A 19,827-nucleotide genomic window follows, 5' to 3' on the forward strand; every position below is an offset into this window, starting at 1 on the left:
TAAATGTTTAAATCAGGATTTGTCTGAATGTTAGTCATCGCTTTGTAGTGCGATTTTGTAAAATCTCTTCTTTTTTTTGAGTTTGTTTAGTGAGATTTTTCTTCATAAGCATGCTTTGGAGACACCAGGCCCGGCTTTCACTAACGTTCTCAATGTCAAAATCTCAACTTAAATCTGAGATTTTTCTCAACTCAGAAATTGAGATTGAATTTTTTCTCAGTTTGGCTTTCACTAAAAAATATTGCGAAAATCTCAACTTAATATTTGAGACTTTTCTCAGATATATTGAGACAAGGTTTGGCTGTCTCAGACTATGTCTCAGTAAAGCTAAATTATTGTTCTCAGGAGTATTTTACTTTCTGCATGGCTACTTTAATAAATAAACATAATTTGACCTTTTTCGCAAATAAAGTCCCTATTAACTTCATATATTAAGTAATATATTGACTGATTTTTGTGGGTGACATCATGCGCTCTCATTTATGACGTCATTAAACTATAAGGTCACAATAATCATACTAAATACAATTCATTAAAATTTGTTTTATTTTCATTAAAAATACTGTTTGCAAAAAATTATTAAGATCTACATTCATTCTTGATAAATCACTTTCATTAGCATTAAAATATTCACACATAATTTGCTTCTTGGTGTTTTTTGCTGTTGGTTTTTTTTGTTGTAACTTGTTTTTTTTTAAATGAAACAAGAAAGATATAATGTGATAAATATACAAATCCTTTCCCTGTTGCGTCAATTTAAATCAAAATAGCGACTTTATACTTTGTAACAAAAAGAAAAACTCCATATCTTACAAGCCCATCAACAATGCACAATAAGATTGACGTTTCAAGGTAGCCGCTTATGTCTTGAGAAAAAAGCAGTCTCAGTTGAGAAAATTCTCAAATGTTGAAAAAAAGTTAACTGAAAGCTAACTTGAGATTTTTCTAAAGTGAGTTAAACCTCAGACAATATTGAGACAATCTTAAGTTGAGATTTATCTGAGTTTGAGAACGTTAGTGAAAGTCGGGCCAGAACCCACGACGGACAGAATATCTCGATAAAGACGGCAATATAAAACAAAAATGGGTTATATAGAGGAGAGTCAGGAGGGTAGAATCATAAACCGTAAATGACGTCACGTTACGGGCGTCCGTTCGAAAATGGCGTCACACTGTCAAAAGGTGCCATTTTAAAGTGAATGAAGCGGTTAAAAGATGGTTGAGAGGCAACTGAAGACGACAGTCGTGCAGTTAGACCAGTGACTGTAACAGATTATTCCTGTTACAAGTTAAATTGCTATGAACACAAAAAATGCTTTAATACTGATCAAACTTGGCATAAATGTTGACTAGACCATAGCCTTTGTAAAGTATGATAAATCCTAAATTTCCTGTTACCATGGCAACGGGGGACGTCTCAAAATTGCCACAAATCACTTTTTTGTGTGGTTTATTCCATCAAAACTGATTTTAGTGCTGTAATTTCTCAATGGATTGAGATATGAGTAAATGGCTTGTCAGCGTTGGTTAAGAGTTACCTTAAGATTGACCTGAGGCCATTTTTAGAGTCTCACAAGTTCATAATTTTCTAGACGATGAGGGGGCTACTGTCCTCTTCAAACCCACAAACAGAAGAGGCCACATCTCCTCTCTAGTACCGACTTGATGTACCTTTGTGATAGGGGCGACGCAAACGAAAAACTGTACTTGGGGCCTAAATAGGGCATATTTTTACTTTCTGAAGCCTCAAAAGGGGGTGGGGTAAAAGTCTTCAAAACACTCATATATGAAGTAAAGGGTTAAGGGAGAATTTCAGGCTATTATATATTTCTTTTGCATATTTTTTTTTACATACTATTTATTGTTTTTCTTAATTGTTTATATAACATCCAGTCTATTGATCTATTATAATTCAATGCTTTGTGAATCTGTCTTTCTCTTTTACGCGATTTTCTGCAAATTTCTGAATTGAGCCAGGGTTTATCTTTAGGTCTTATCAATGTCATATGTAGAAATACACTGTTTTGCAAAATCTAATATTTAAACAGCGTAAAAGTCACAAGCTTGATGTATATTATCATTTTTTATACTTGGCCAATCAGTGAAGCGGAAAACTTTATCAAGTTTGAAAAATCAGCTTGTTTGTTGTTCAAAACACGTCGTTTTCATGGTTCATTTGAATAAAAATCGATTTTTAGAAAAAAGAGATATGTTCCAAAACGGTCACTTTCTTCTTTTGGTGTTTCAAATATACCTGAATCAAAAAAAAAAAATGTTTGTAATGTTTGTAATGTCATAGGTCTTCATTTATATCGTCGACCACAAGTATATTCTGTTTTAGTTCAAGAACTATTTCTTAACATTGATTCACTTTGTCCCAAACTGCGATGATGTAGTGTGGGGGTATATTAATTGGTCATAATAGAAACGCATGTTTGTGTCACTAATCTCTATCCAAACTGATTCAGGAAATACATTCTCTAAACTAAAAAGTCGTTTAGGTCATAATAATGCAGCCACATACACTACAATTCCGCCACAATGACTAGATATATTTTCTTTCTAAACATAAAATCTAGCCTGTTAATTTGTAATTACTACCTTTTACCTGTACGTAAAGTTTGGACTTCGTAAAACACAAAATATACAAATCTATATAATTATCATTTATAAAAACAAATTTGTTTCTAATGCTCCGAATTTTGATAAAGTATAGATAAACAATTTTCATGATTTACCTAGGTTGGTCTAAATGTCAACGGACAAGTTCAAATGATATACTAAATAGAAGAAATAGATAGATATATTTGATTAACGAGCGAAATATATTTGTTAGACTGACTTGGATGTTTTTACTTAAAAAAATCATAGTATGCAAAAGGCTTGTTCTTAGAAAAAATGACAATAATGAATTGAAGGTTAAAAATAAATCTAGATGTTAGTGTCTCAAAATTTAATATTTGTTTCAACATACTTCAGGAAATAAATGTTAACATTTTTGCAAAAAGACTTCTTTTAAGTTTTTATTCAGAATTAAAGGCACTTTGATCAATTGTCTAGGATTGTCAAATGACGCCATGACATAAGATCATTACCCATGTGGGTATAAATAAAAAGCATATATAAACATGGCGGAGAAAATATGGGTCCGTTGATAAATGCATCAGTGGACTGTATGCGGTGGCGAAATAACAAAAAAGGACAGACAAAACATATAAAAAAGAAAATTAAACTTAATAAAACATATTTTTACCGACATTTTGGAAAGTGTCCAGGGTATAATGACAATGATCATAATTGAGAGAAGTTGATGATAATATTCATCATTTAAATTGTTTCATATAAAACAATGATAATAACGTTAAACTATGAAATTTACGATTCTCAAAACAAGAAAAAGAAAATGACAAAGTAAGCATGACCATTCACCATCAATCAAATATGTACAACATCAACTACTTTATCTTTGTGCAACAGTTATTCATTTACAAATAATCTCATAAATAAGCCAATGAATACATTTTGATATTATGAACAGAACAGATCACATTTTATTAAACAATGACTTGAGCATTTTCTGTATTCTACATCTAGCTTTGCTTTGATTTTTTCTATAGAAAATATATTTAAACAGACTACTTATAAATAAATAGGATAACACTAAAATTTAGAACAATACAGGGGTTTAACCGTTTTGTTTATTTGTATGTTAAAACATGGAAAGTTAGTTCATTACCCTGGCTTTACTTTTTTATCTAAGGTTAGTAAAATCAAAATCATCCTTATTGAACTGCAATATTTTACGTTTTAATTAATGACACTTACTTTAGTATAATTTAAGCAACAGAAAATTAGACAATAGTGTCGTATGTTTTGGACCATCTCAACGAAAGCAACATATTCAGGGTTTGAAAAGAGAAAAGATCTAGAATATATCAAATTGATTGTTCGGTAAAGTAAGCTGGTTCAGTCATCAGCTGAGAACTACAATTCTACAAACAAATGTTAACAATCTTTTGTTCAGAGGAGAATTTCTGTGTATCAAGGATGAAGTGACCTGTAACAATTATCATCAATATTAGGATCTTCAGCAAATCTAATGGAGTTTTCAAAATTTAAGAGTAATTCACGTGGAGTCCGAGACACGGTAAAATATACCAAGGAGAATACTTTTGTGTTGAATTTTAATTCCAATTCCAGTACTTCTGTTGTTTGTATTCCTGGAACGCATCTAATAGTGGTTGTTATCATTTACGTAGACAAGAATTCAACCCTAAGTATCAGTGATTCTGTCTGTTCTGTGTAGTGATGAACAGTTTCGAAATGAATAGTTGAAGAATCAATGTCTGGGCTTTACCATGTTTCTGTGAAAGCTATAATGTCGATATTTTGATAGCTTAGTGAGAAGAATATCTTGTTTGCTTAGGAAGTTCTACACATTGTAATAAACAACGCTTAATATTGGCAAAATGTCAAAAATAAATTGGATGACTTTGTAAATGTGGAATCAGGCCTTGTATTGGTATTCACGTCACCGAAATGTGTAATGGAAAGGTTAACCATAGCAGGGTCTCAAATTTGATATTTTGTTCAGTTACCAGTGAAGAACAGAGAAAAGACCTGAGAAATAGTTGCTCAGTAAATATGGGTATAGATATTTACCCATATTGTTATTTTAAAAAACACATGTAGTAAGTAAAAGCGAGTTTAAAGAGCAGGCCCAGAGGGGTCAAAATAATAACCTTTATTATTTAATAATAACACACAACTTATCAATACAATAAAGAATAAATGGAAATAGACGCCAAGTCAATATTAATTTCAGGTAGGTTTCTGTTTCACTATATCTTATTCCCAAAATGGAATTATTAATCCGTAAATTGGATTTTAAGTGAATTTATGTTTTCTGTCGGGCTGATTGAAATTAGTTATCATATTATATATGAAATAGTTGTATTTCGAAAGAAAAAGGTGTATGGTAGAGTTGAGTGAATTGTTCGGCATAAAGTGTGCGGTTTTAAGTGTATTGTTATAAAATGTGTGCTAAAAACTGTGCAACCGCCGATGGGTTTAATAAATATGGTCATAATAATGATATGTATAAGATCTTTATAGTAATTTCTTTTCAAAGAGCTCGATTCGAGGCTGTGCCTTATTTATAGTATGAAACAATAATAACTATATATCAGTAAAATGCCATACTATTGATGCATAAAACACAAATTTTCAATAATAATACCTTTAACTCTCTCTTGTAATAATTAAAGTATTTTCAAAATGGGACACTTACAATGATAACTAACTAGTTCAATCACCTGTTAAAAGAAAGCAGTTGCTTCCCCTGTCACGATGATAATATGTAACGTTTACCACGAGCAAGTAGGGTAGTCACGTTTATCCTTTTAAATGGGTACGGTCAGTTTTAAGCTAAATACAGGTTAGAAAATACAGAGGTTAGCAATTGACAAAGAGGCGAAACAGCTTTAAATTGATTCTAGATATAACCTTCCTTTTTGTAAAAATATATGACTTAACAATGTATTTTTTCCCGATCTGATCGGGTACGATACGACCTTCGCGGAAAATGGTTACTCCAAATTCGGATATGTTGTTTAATCATTTTGACCTTGTCATGAAGAATCAAAGTTTATGTTGAAAGTTTAAGGATTTTATTAATACGGTCGGTTAAACGTTAAACACGGTTATTTGTGCGTGACGTCCCTAGATTCGAGTTTATGATGATGTAACAAAAATGTTTATGATACTTGTATTATAAACATCTTACAATGCCGTTTAGGTTTACATTCATGCATGCCACTCAGGTATGTGTACATACTCAATAAAACCGAGTCTCCAATTTTCCACTTTATTGCTTCCGAGGGATCACCTTTCCCCAGATATTTACAAGGTTACAATACCAAGGTGGAAAATCATAAGCTTTTTAACGTAAAAGTGTATAAAACGAATAAAAATAAAAGTAATAAATTGGAGATAAGCTGATGATTCAGTTGAATAGAATGTAGATGGCATGAACAGCATTTGTGCAAGTGGTTATCAAAAAACGATGTTTGTTTCCAGATCTACTTATTTGCAATCAATATAATATTAATTTTCATTTAACTTAACATTCGTTATTCAATTCACACAATATCGAGAAATACACACTATAAGAAGACATACGGATAATATTATGTTTAAACAATTTTACCATTGCAGAACAGATGTGCATATCTTGTTAATTTGGATATTGTTGCATATGAGTTTAACCACTGTTTACACCAATTTATGAGTTCTATAGTCAAAACAGAACAGCTTCTATCCAAAATACATCACGTGTCCGAAATATAACCAGGCATAGTTTTGAATACCATTATATAAATTATTCATATTACAATACTAACAAAAATGACACAGACTGTGGGGAAATGAAACCATTGATTTTGTAGGATTCATAGTCTGTCAAATTAGGGCGGTTGTACATAGATAAACAACTTAATTTATTATCACACGACTGCCGAGGAAATTATCGTTTTTGTCTAGTTATTTTAATTTTGTTAGAAAAATTGGAAAAACTGCACGTGATAAACGTTTTTTTCATTGACGGCCCTTTTTACAAATGAAAGGTAAAACTTTATACGATATTGAATTTCTTTATTTTAGTGATCTCTGTGCAACTCAAATATTATTCATGTCAAAATCGTATTGGCGTTGGAGTAACGTTTAAACAGGAATTCAATTGCCGCTATTTGCTAATGAAATGATCAGAATAATTTTTCTAAAGGTTGATGGCAGACAGTAAATGTAAGTAGCTTAGTATAGTATGGTGTTAATGTATGAATGGTATGGAATTTTCTATAGATAAATCCAAAATGTACCTTTTTATATATTGTTTGTATCGGAGTACAAGAGAATCTATATAAAGCATTTTTTACAATTTTACAATAAAATGATGAAACTATATATCTTATTTTCATATTCATTAGACGCTAAATATAGGCTATAATTCGTATATTAGATAATATATAAATGAAGTGCAAGGGAGAGTAAGCGACCGCTGCATTTATTCTGCACAAGATTTTAATTTGAGAACTATAGCCTGCATATAGTTAACTCCGCCCCGTCTTAGGCGATCAGTTTCATGTAACTTTCACCACGCCTGTGATAGGATATTAGCAGCTGTTAAAATTTAGAACGACGATGTAAACGTGTGACTATTTGCCAAAACCCTGTAAAACCAAACGGACGATAACATTTTACTGAACAGGTAGAACATGTATAATTTGCGGGTCACTTGATGGTAGAACATCGACTGGTCATTGCGGATGTATTAAATCTTAATCGATGTTTCAGTATTTACTGTCAGAGGGAGAAAACAACATGTCATTCAAGCAGTTACTGATGATGAAGACGCAACAGCTCCTGAAAGAAATACATACAGTCTCAGACCTTTTTTCGTGGCTCAACTGCGCTGGTCTTTTGCACCTCAACATATTTCAAAAATCGTTCTATCTTGAAGTCAAACTATGAAGACTCGCCTTTTTGTGGAAATTGGGCTATGTTGTGAGAAAGCACCATTCATGCTTCAGCTAAATATTTAAAAGCATTGACAATACACATTTATTAACTCTTCTTATCTAATTATGCTCTTTTAATATATTGAGATAATGTATGTCGCCCCTCCTCTAATATGCATGAGGCAGAAATATGATGGACATTCCTTTGCCCTTTTGTGCAGACAAAACATTGTACCTATGACTTTTCCGTTTAATCTGTTAATTAGTAAATAACATGAACGGAAAGAGTCATTCTGTGCTTAAACCAACTTTACTACAACCATTCCTTTAACAGTTTCCTGAATTTGCTTGTCTACATAAAACATTGCGCAATAGTGATGATGTTTAACTTTTTACCATATGAGAATAAGTGAAGCAAAAATTTTAAAATCTCTCAATGACGATTTCATGAAAATCATAGGTATGGGCAGAGTGAACTATAACTTTCATTTAAAATATCAAAGTATTTTTAACATGTCCTTTTAGAAAAACATGATACGATTACTTTAGAGTTGAAGCAAAACCTTACAAAAGAGTTTGTTAAAACATTACTGTGCTGTTGTAACGCTCATCCAAAGTGCATACAAACTGCATTAATTCGTTCAAATTTTTATGTAATATATATTTATATTTTCAACTGCCATGATGATTTCAGTGAAAATTTTTGTATGAATAAAGTACAGCGTATAATATGTCGCATTTAATATATTATTGTAAATTAAAAAGAGAACTATTAAATTTTAGACACGATTACAGATAAACAGAAGCTGGTTTTTTTTCAGACGTAATAGTAGTACATTGTACTGAGTGTTTAACATCTTCACCGTTAAACTTCATTCACATGCAATGTTGACTTAATTTATTCAGTATGCAATCAGATATATTTCTATTCATTGCGTGATCATTTTTTTACTTGATACAAAAGATCCAAACGTACAAGGAAGGAGGAAAATTTCACGAATTTATTTTCTTTAAATGTTATGTCTATTGTGGTAGAACATCCCTAAAGGGCACTATACGAAACTGTACAATTGACAACATAAGACGGTAATACCCCTTAAAGGACACATGTACGCAAAATGTAAACAAAATTTACCGTTTGGATTTCGAGTTATGGACATTTTTATGAACTAAAATAATGCCAATAAAGGGCTTTTTTCAGAAATGAAGAAACTTTAAATAATCTACAATATCATCATAATGAAATTTGTTTCCCTATTGATCAAGGTTAAGAAACAAATAATAGCATACATGCAACAAATCACACGTGCAAAATGATTGTTTTTACACATAATGCTTTCAATATACATGTATATGAAAATGTTACCCTAGCCCATCAACTTTAAACACATATTTGACCATTTCCCTTTTTAAAAGCCTCATTCAAAATATCCCTTAAATTTACCACATTGAGGGGTTGTTTTCAAAGTTTGCCAAAATTATCTTTAAAGTTTATTGGTTGATCTTGCAAAATATTGAATGCTTTTACCGTGTAGGTTTTATTTGACTAAACTTACCTACAATAATTATATAATTAAATTCTGTCACATGTTTAAAATATTCTTGGCGATGAGGGGGGCTACTGTCTCCTTCAAACCCCAAACAGAATGGGGCACAACCCCCTCTTGAACCCCCTTGATGTACCTTTTGATAGGGGCGGCGCCGAAAAATTGATCACTTTTTAAACAACATTTCTCAAACGAAAAACTGTGTTTGGTGCCTTGGTAGGACATTATTTGCACAATTTGAGGCGTCAAAATGAGGGGAGGTGAAAAGCCGTCAAACACGTCTAAATGAGGTTAAAGGTAGCGGTTAAATAGACAGTAGGAATTTTGGTCGCACTTTTATATTATTGTTCAGTATTGAAAAAGCTGATAATACAAAATAAGACTACAAATGTTTAATGTTATTTGCCCTTGAAATCTTAAACGATGCATTTCTTAGTGATTTAGCATCATATTGTGTACATGTCATTTTTTACACTAACATTCTGATATTTAAAACTAATGTCTAACTATACATTTTAACATATGTCTAGCCTATTTTATTATTTCAATTTTGTTGATATGTCATTGATAAATAAAGAAAACAGAAATGAGCAATTTTGTATTAAAATTTATTCAAAATGGATAATTATAAGTGCCCTTCATGCATAAAACACAACTTTGTACCTGATCAAGACATACATATTTATTCAACTCGGGCAAATCAGCACAATTTAAGAATCCCAAATGTTACGGAAAAGATAATAAAACCTTCTTTTACAGTGCAATTAATGACTAGAATTACATGCCTAAAGACATTTAAAAAAAAGAAACCATGCGAATGACCTTAGAAATGATGTCAATATATTTTTTTTTGTAAAATTTATTATTTGTAACACAATACTTAAATTCTTTTATACAAATATATCTTTTCACTGTTCTTATGAAAATGTAGAAATGATTTAATGTGTACATTCATAAATATGTGTTTTTTAACCTGAATAAAAATCAACCAATTCTCAATCTACATTTTTTTCTGTAGAACAATATTGAATCTCTTTAACATATGTTACTTTGGAAACCCGTATCTCAAAATGGGAGCAACTAACCTATCGAAAAGTGCAAAGGAAAACTTCATGTCAATGTCAATCTATTTAACTAAATAACACTTCAGTTTATATATTGCTCCCAACGCATGGCCTGCAAATATCTCGTATGTTGCATTAAAAGAATAATCTGTGGAAATTGTAATACCTTAAAACGATTTTCATCAATATCTACGATATGACCGTTTTATATAGGAAGCATGTTTTTACTGTTTGTGTTGTTTTTTTTCAAAAAACACCCGTGACCGTAATTTTGTAACATTTACTGTTATATTTCATTGTATACAATAATCAAAGCCAAAAATATTTTTCAAGCTCACATTTTAGTTTCCGGCCTAAGGATAGAACAATAATTCGGTTAATCAAAATAGTATTTGTCCTTTGTATATCATATATCGGTCAAACATACGCTATCGTATTAGAGTAAGACATAGATAGATAGATTATTTATTGACGTATACATTCAGTACATAGTCATATTACACACATTTATATAATACAATCAAACACAATATCATGGTACATGAACAAAGTTGTAGCACAAATTTTTAATTTACATATTTTTGGAGAATGAACATTAACACCATTTAGTACTAGAGTGAGCTTATCTATTATAAAGTGTTTACATTCTTAAAGATATAAAGAAATGGATTTTAAACTTAATTATATGCTGTAATAAGATTCCATTTAACAATGTTTCATACTAGACACATTATCAAGTATTTTCAAGAAATAAACAATATCACTTTTAAATACAACGAGACAAATTTATACATTGATTTACAGAGCATTTAGTAGTTCAATTCGATGTTTTGTAGCATAATACAAATATTTACCTAAACCTATTAATTCAGACTTCTTTTCAGTACTTAATAATTCAATCAATTTGAACATACTTGGTCTTCAGTAGTAGTATTGCTTAATGTAAAGAGAACGTATATTAGAGTAACTATTACAAACACATATAAAATGGAATTCATCTTCTATTTCATTACTATCGCAAAGCTGACATATGCGTTCCTCTCGGAGTATTCTATTAGCACCATATCTACCTGTTTCAATCCGAAGTTTATGTGACGATAATCTTAATCTTGCTATGCAATTTCTATAAGTTCTGTTATGGAGAATTTTCAGGTGTTTTGCCATTTCAAATGAGTTATGTAAATGTACATATATATTACTTAACAATGGACTGTTTGCAATATGGCTAGAAAGTTTTTGCAAAAAGCAGTCAATCATCCTTTGTTTAAAAAGTTTAACAAAATATTTGGCTTCGTATTGAAATGGGTTGTTCCAAACATCAGAAAACCCGTACTCATTTAATATTCCATGTACTTTAGAAGCCCAACATTGATTGTTGTTTTCATGTAATTCAAATGAAGCGTACATTGCAATTTTCAAAATGATATTATCGCTATTAATTATTTTAAGCCAGTATGTAATAATTTGCACATATCGTTTAATAAATAGTGGATAACGACCTAATTCGCTATAGATTGCTGCAGTACAAGTACTTTGTTTCACTCCTAATATAGATTTACAGAATTTAAGATGTAATCGCTCTTATCTCCTTTGATTTAGAAAATCCCCAAACAGCACTAGAATAGCTGAGAACTGAACCGACAAAAGAGTCAAAAAGCTGCAACGCAATGCTAGGGGTTAACTCATGTTTATTGATGTTCTTTAATAAAACAGACATTGCCTTTAAACCTTTACCAATTACGTATTGATTATTAAGTGTAAAAGACCCATTGTAATTAAAAACTACGCCTAGATATGTGAAATTGTCGGCAATTTCTAATAGAATATCATTATAATACCAATTTTCATTATTTTGGTTTTATTTGTATTCACCTCTAAACCACATTTCATACAATATTCATATAATTTATTTAAACTATTTTGTAAATCCATAGGAGTTTTGGCAAAAATAGCCATATCGTCTGCAAAAAGCAAAATAATTAAACACAAATCGAATAATGAAATACCACTATCAATATTTTCTTGTAGAAAAAGTTCAATATCCTCTAAAAACAGAGAAAATAAGATTGGCGAATTATTTAGGCCCTGTTTCAAACCCAGCGAAATATCGAAAAATTCTGTAAAAGTGTTACAATGTTTTACACATGACTTCACAGTAGCGTACATTGCTTTGAATATTCTAAGTATTTTTCCATCCAAACCAACCTTACAGAGCTTAAACCATAAAGCATTCATGTACACAGAATCAAAGGCCTTCTTTAGGTCTATAAAAGCGCAATAAAGGCGTAACTTTTGTGATAAGAAATATTCGATTAACGAATTTAAAACGAAAATCGCGTCGACTGTACTTGCACCGTGACGAAAACCGAACAGAGCATCCGAAGAAACGTTAAATTGACTTGACCAATTTTCAACACGCTTTGTTAAAACACTAGTAAACAATTTTCCGAAGTTGCTATTAAGTGTTATTCCTCTGTAGTTATTGGGAGCATTTTTGTCCCCCTTTTTATAAATTGGGACGATATAACCATATGACCAGGCTTTAGGAAAAAGACCTGAATCAAATATCTTATTAAAACAGTCGGTTAGATGTCCTGCAAGTATGTCTGCAGTTTCTATAAAATACTCATTAAGTAAATTATCAACAGGACATGAGGATTTATTACGATTCATACGACTTATTGCTTCACGAACTTCTTCTGTGGTAATTGGGATATTCAAAGACTCAAACGTGGGATTATTTACGTTAAAATCATTATTATTTACAAAGTTTTCGATTTCTTCAATCTGTGTCGCATGCAATTCGTTAAACATATTTGAAAAGTACTCATGAAATTCTGCTGGCGTAACATTGCTTGTATTATCCTTTTTATTTTGTTTAAAATGTTTCCAGAAGTCCCGGGGTTTCTTATGTCGTAAATCACTTAATTATTGAGACTTACGTAACTTAAATGCCCTTTTCTTTTCTCTTATCAATGATTTATACTTGCATTTAGCATTACATAGTAAATCCCTGTTCGATTGCGTTTTATAAAGATTAAAGGAACTGAGAGCCTGTTGATACTCTTGTCGCAAAACTCTGCATTCATTATCATACCATTCTTTGTTACAATTGCTATAAACATTACAATTCGAATAATGTTTAAAATATGGATCAGCAGTATTTTGAATAAGCGCAGAAAAAGAATCAACCATTTGATCAATATTATCATTACTAATATTATCAGTGTTTATTTTAGACAAAATTTCATTCAATTGCGGTAGCTTAGCGATAACATCATTTCTAAATGCAGATTTATGCGTAGCATTCCACTTATAGTGTACCGTTGTTTCAAAATTGATATCACGGTTTTGCTCGGTTTGATTACTGTTTACTTTTAGTGAGAACGTTATCGGCGCGTGATCACTATACAGATTAAAAGGTAAGACACTGAACGAATCAATCAGTGGAAAATCTCGTGCAGATAGAACGAGATAGTCAATAGTAGTGCACGTATTTCTATTATAGTATGTAAACTCGCCAATATTATAATCGTTACCGATTCTACCGTTAGCAATACGTAATGAGGTTGCTTTGCAAAATTCTAGCATTTGTGTACCGCGGGAGTTACATATTTTATCGGAAGAGGCCCGTCCCAACGAAACATCTGGGGTATAATTATAATAATCTAGGCCATTAACGCATGAATCAAAGGAAATGTAATCGTGTTTATTTCCTACCCTACAGTTCCAATCACCTATTAACATGACCTTACCAAAATCTTCGAAGTAAGCAACATCATTTAACAAAATATCAAACAAATTTTCCTGATAAACTTGAGTAATAGGTGACTCTTCCGGCCATAAGTATAAAGCACATAAATAAACATCATCATTTAAACAAGAATAACTTTTATCCAACTTTAACCATAAAATAGTGTCAAAATTATTTTAAACAATTTTTACTCCATCTTTAATCAAGTCACTTATATAGATTACAATACCACCGCTATCTCTTTTGGCTCTCTAGTTTCGAAATTTTCTATAATAGTTAACGCAAGAATACCCATCAATATTTATATTAGAGTCACTACAAGTCCAAGTTTCAGATAAACAAATAATGTCATGGTTATTAATCAAGTTCAAAAAGTCCTGGTCGGTGATTTTCTCTTCTGTTAATCCATTGCAATTCCAGGCAATAATTTGCAGCACATTCTCCGGGAAATCCTATTTATGTTGTACCGGCTTCCCGTCGATATATAAGGTGTCGTAAGACAACCACGCTCGCTTTCCCTCGTCTCTAGCGGCACGAAGCTGTGGTACCAATTTGCGTCGTTTTTCGGCTACCTCTGTTGGATACTGCTCTTTCACGAAAAAGGAAGTACCTTTCAGGCAATGACCTTGTTTACGCACGGTCTCTCGATCCTTAAAACTAGCAAATTTACAAATAATAACCCTGTTTCGACGCCTATTGGGGTCTGCCTCCTGTACACCAGTACGATGCGCTCGCTCTATTACAATTGAATTTACCAAGTCCTGTGCTAACTTCAGCTTCTCAACCCTGAAGTTTCGAATTTTGATCTCAGTATCATGTGGCCGTTCGTTCTGAGATTCCTCAATCCCACCAAAAATGATATTGTTGCGCATACTCTGAGATTGAAGATATGTTAGCTCGTTACGCATTTCAGAATTTGTTTTCGATAGTTGATCTAATTCGGATTGTTGTTTACTATCAGTAAATTCTAGATTTTCAACATTGGACTCAATAGCACTCACCCTCTCTGTTACAATTTTCTGAGTTTTATTCATTTTTGTCCAAAGCTTGTTTAGATCCTTTTCAAAAGTATCAACTTTCTTTTCCAAAACTGTTAGTGTCTCTAATTTCTTTTCCATATGACATAATTTACTTGAAATAGACTGAAGCAATGTATATAAATCAGCATTACTTGGACTGCTCCCGCCGCCGCTGGAGTTACAAGACATGTTTAAAGTACTCAGAGTACCTCCATCTTGTACTGAATCGATATGTTTTGTAGATTCATCAAAAACAGAGTTATCAATGTTATAGATGACAGAGTTAGCCTCATTCAAAATATCACTTACAGAGGTACTACCTTCACGCTCCTCTGCCGGGCCTCTAGACATGTATCTTTTACTTATGTTTATATTTTCGTCATCAGTACTGCTTCCCTTTTTCCGTTTATTGAGTTTTTTTCCTGATTTAGGCATTACACAATATATAATCCATCCACTAGTTTATAAATTTTTAATCAGTTTATTTCAAAAATACTAAAAAATCCTCAAACAACAAATTTTCACAGAGCGGACAAAAACGCGTCCATTCTTGTCACGTGACCATGATATGTTATGACATAGCATGTTCGAATATTAACGAACTGGCTGATATTCCCGTCCAGGTGACTTTTGTATTTCTTCAAATATTTTGACAATTGCTTGTTTTATAATGACGTAATAACATATCTTATGTCTTACCTATGCAACTTATATATTTATATTAAGATGTTTTACATTTATACGCAAAAGTCAGATCGACAACTTCCTCACTTTCGAGCGGTTTACGTCTAGCTTAAAATAGAAATCGAGTTTGTATCATGGCAGCTGTGAAATAGATATGGAATATACGTTTAACCTTAAAAGTTTAAATGAATGTGTTTTATAAAGCTTTGTTTTCAAAATTGCCGTGGTTGTGGTTAGACTAGTTGACATGGGTAGCAGGTTTAGTAAGGTTCTCTAATCAAAGTTCAGAAATAAACAAACTTACATGATGCACTTTTGGATAATTTTACTATAAAAGGGAATGCACGATGACCTCAATGATAAGCTAATGTCATGATATACTAGTAAAATCAAAAGTACAACAAGTACAAATGATGCTGCAATGCATCAATTTAGAAGCTCTGCGCAAAAATGCGCTCATTACATATACCTTACCAAATCATTCCTACACATAGGTTATGTTCTATTCAGATTAAGTATTATTGTACTTGTATTTTCTTTCAGATCTCCAGACATGTTTCTTAAAATTGTTTTCTTTTACATGCATAAATGTATGATGTAACCCGGCTACACTTCTACTTAAATAAACTACTCGTCTGATTGATATTGCGTTAATAAGTTTGTTCTTGTATTTGAAACTTTTTAGTGAAGAAAATACTTCTAAATGTAATTTGTCATGACACTAGTGCAACACTGTTCTGGTTGTGTCACAACTGTAGTCTGTAGTATAAAATGATAAAAAAATCAAAGCTTGTACATTTGTTTTTTCACATATAATGCTACTCATTTTATACAAATATCAATTACTTATAATGGAAAGAAATATAAGAGAAATATGAAAAATCGATTTGTTCATAAGCTAAAACAAAATCTTTAATGGATTTTACTTTTCAAAATTAGCATATTAAATGTATTTTCCTTTGAACATACAAAACAGTAGTCAAAATGTACAAAGTTTTTTCTTTATTATTATAATTGTAGCAAATATACAAATAGTAACAAATTAGTCAATTAAATAAATAGTTTCTATTAATACCTGGGATTCAAGAAACAGTAGTTATAGTCAAGTCCCAGATAAATACTGAAAGTATAACACACACTGGAATGAAAAAAAATGGGATGAATTTGAAAAAGACCAAATTCAGGATTTTTTGTTAATAAACGTTGTATGGTGAAACATTATTTATCAATAAAATGGAAGACTGTTACCTGAATTTTAGAAAGGTATGAGGAAATTCACTAGTATCATAATAGTGGGAGTCCTAGATAAAAAAGCTACTTGACATTGATGATAAATAAAGAGCTATTGTTAATTGACTTATTGGGAGATCAATCTACTGTTTTGTTGAATTGCTTCAAAACCCTCTGTGTTTACATTCCTATACACCATAACACCTCATGTTCAAACAGCAGGCGAAAATTTTTGTTGTTAAAATGTCACAATATTCGGCAAATCAACATTCCACTTAAACCACCATGAAACCATTTGCCTTGAAACAAAATAAAATCAACTTGTTATAGAAAAATTTCGAGAAATCAAGGTCAATTTAAATATTCACGGTTAAAAATGTCAGAAGTGCAATCAGGGCCGTAAAATATAGGAGCTATATACCGGAAAGACAATTTCAAAATGATAATACTATAATATAACAGTTCTTGAAAAATGGCCTGATAAATTTATATAGAGTGCAATTTATTGTTGCATATGTTTACATTTCATTTCCTGCAAAGTTCTCCAGTTTGTTATTGATCATTTTAGCGCGACACGAATGACCGTTTCGTTAAGACTAAAACGACAATACTTTTATTAAATAGAGTTTCGGACTTTCACAATATTAAGGTAATCTTGCTGTTAAAAGCTTTCGAATTCATTTACGCCACTTAAATACATACATTACCCACTGTGTACTACAAAATGATGAGTTATTTCCTGTAGAAGTTACAAATGTAAGAACTTAATTACCGAATTTAAGTTTATTTTTTGTTTTGTCTTTTATACTGCTTTCAAAGCGGCTGAAGCGTGAACTTTGTTCCCGATCTCATTCATTAATATGACATGCTGCGAATCACCGAAGGGAAAGCCAATTTATGACTCTTTACATAATAGAAATAGGAAGGAGTTCTTAATTCCGAATTTATTTTTTGTTCAAATCGTAGGGATAAATTGATAAAAATCGGATCCATGGCCTGTTGGCGCGCGGAGCAATAGCAACAGTATTCACAAAGTCATTTAAGGTTAGATCCCCTAATGAGTATTCAGATTGGCTAGAAATACTGTCAACTACATTGAAACTCAGTGGCGTCCGTTCACAACTGGTCATTTCTTTCTTTCTTTTTTGCTTAATATATTATTTAGGTATCTCTCAGATACCCCTTTGACAAAAAGTGTTTAATTTCAATTTTTAAAGGTTTTTTAGCCAAATTTAATAACAGACATGGTACCTGATATTTTGAAAGTTTCATAAAACCTACGAAAATATTTCATGGTAAAATTATTTTATGTTTGACCAAAGCAGCCATTATTATAACTTTAAAAATGGGAAACTTTGACAACAGTCCCTCGTTTTGTACATTTTAGTGTTATGTCAGGCTCTCTAAGAAGTAGGGAAATTGTCAAATAGTATTTAAAATGGGTGGATGGCGAAACATTTTTGTAAAAATTTCAAACATTTCGCAATTATTTGCTTCCTTATAATGATTAATAGGAAATCATATGTTATAATGATTACATCTTACATTGTTTAAGGGTTTCTTCATTTCTAAGAAAACGCTCTTTTGATAGTCAAGCTTTAGTTCATAAAAACATCCATAACTCGTAAAAAATACGGTGAATACAAAGAAACGTTTACATTTTAAACCTTGTTTAAACGCATCACTTTTTCAGCCCTAAAATTGTGAACGGTAGATAATGCAGCATGAAGTTTTAATGTAAAAATCTGTTTGTAATTAGGGATAAGATGTCGTTTTCCGGACAAAATCTATTGGGAAATATATATCACTTTTCATTTAAGCGAACGGGAGCATTAAAATGAAGAAGCTGATCAAGTATTCACCGTCTCATGAACGCTCCTACAGATGGTTAGAAATTCTTACTGATACTGTTTTATCTGCAAAGTTTGAATTCAACATGACATTGCCAGGGACATGGGTTGAATCTTGTAGTTGACATGATCATCTGTGAATAAGTTCTGTTACTTTTTACTATTTTGAGATGAAGATAGACCTTTCTTAACATTCGGCTTATTACCAGATAAAAACAAGTTTTCATCAACATAAAAGTATTTGCTCCCGATTAATTTTAACCAAACTGCTAACACGTTCTATTATTATGCATACGGTGGAAGGTAACCAATTAATAAAGATAATATTTGTTTTGCATTAGAACTTAACATTTATCTGTTTGATACGGTGCATTTTATGTGACATTTTCAACACTTTTCCTCTTGATCAAACACAATTTATTCATTCCCCGTGCATCCGCCCAGTTGATAATTGTTTAAAGACATAGTGAAACTTTTTCATCATCTACATTTGCTTGTTTTATTCATGAAAATATTATTCATGATTTTTGTTTAAAATTAATAATGTCATCGTCATCTAACAATGGTTTTCTGAACTTCTTTTTTGAGCTTTAGTCTTCATAAATCTATAAGAATGTCGTCCGAAATTATGGCTATCAGTGGGAAAGCATACTTTTATATTCAAGTTTATATCGAATAAATATTACTTAAAATCATATTAAAGCATTAAATAAGATAATACATTTATTTTGTGTGTGTGGGTTTGCGTGAGTGCGTGCGTGCGTACGTGCGCGCGCGTGTGGGTGTGTGTGTGTTTGTGTGTGTGATGTAATTGTATTTTTTCTCATGAACTTCATGGGAGGGTTTTCTCACACGGGACAGCCACTTATGATAATACTATTTGTAAAGCTCACTCGATGAAATATGATTTATATTGCTCAATATCACATACATATTTTATTTAATGCTATTGTTACGGTTCGACATTATCGTTATACAAATCTACAGCAAGGAACATTTTGAATACAGTGACCGTAAAAGTCATTGGTTTGACTCTACATTTTATCCCTCTTTTGTCTATAGAATGTCGAGGAACCGAAAGAAATCCGCGACATTTTTGCAAGTGTTGTAGAAATTATACGAATAAGTCGAAGGGTACAATTATAGGCCTCAACGTTTTGTTCCC

The sequence above is a fragment of the Ruditapes philippinarum genome, unplaced genomic scaffold (assembly GCF_026571515.1).
Source record: "Ruditapes philippinarum isolate M1 unplaced genomic scaffold, ASM2657151v2 ctg1666_1_1_1_1, whole genome shotgun sequence".
In the NCBI taxonomy this organism is placed as follows: domain Eukaryota; kingdom Metazoa; phylum Mollusca; class Bivalvia; order Venerida; family Veneridae; genus Ruditapes; species Ruditapes philippinarum.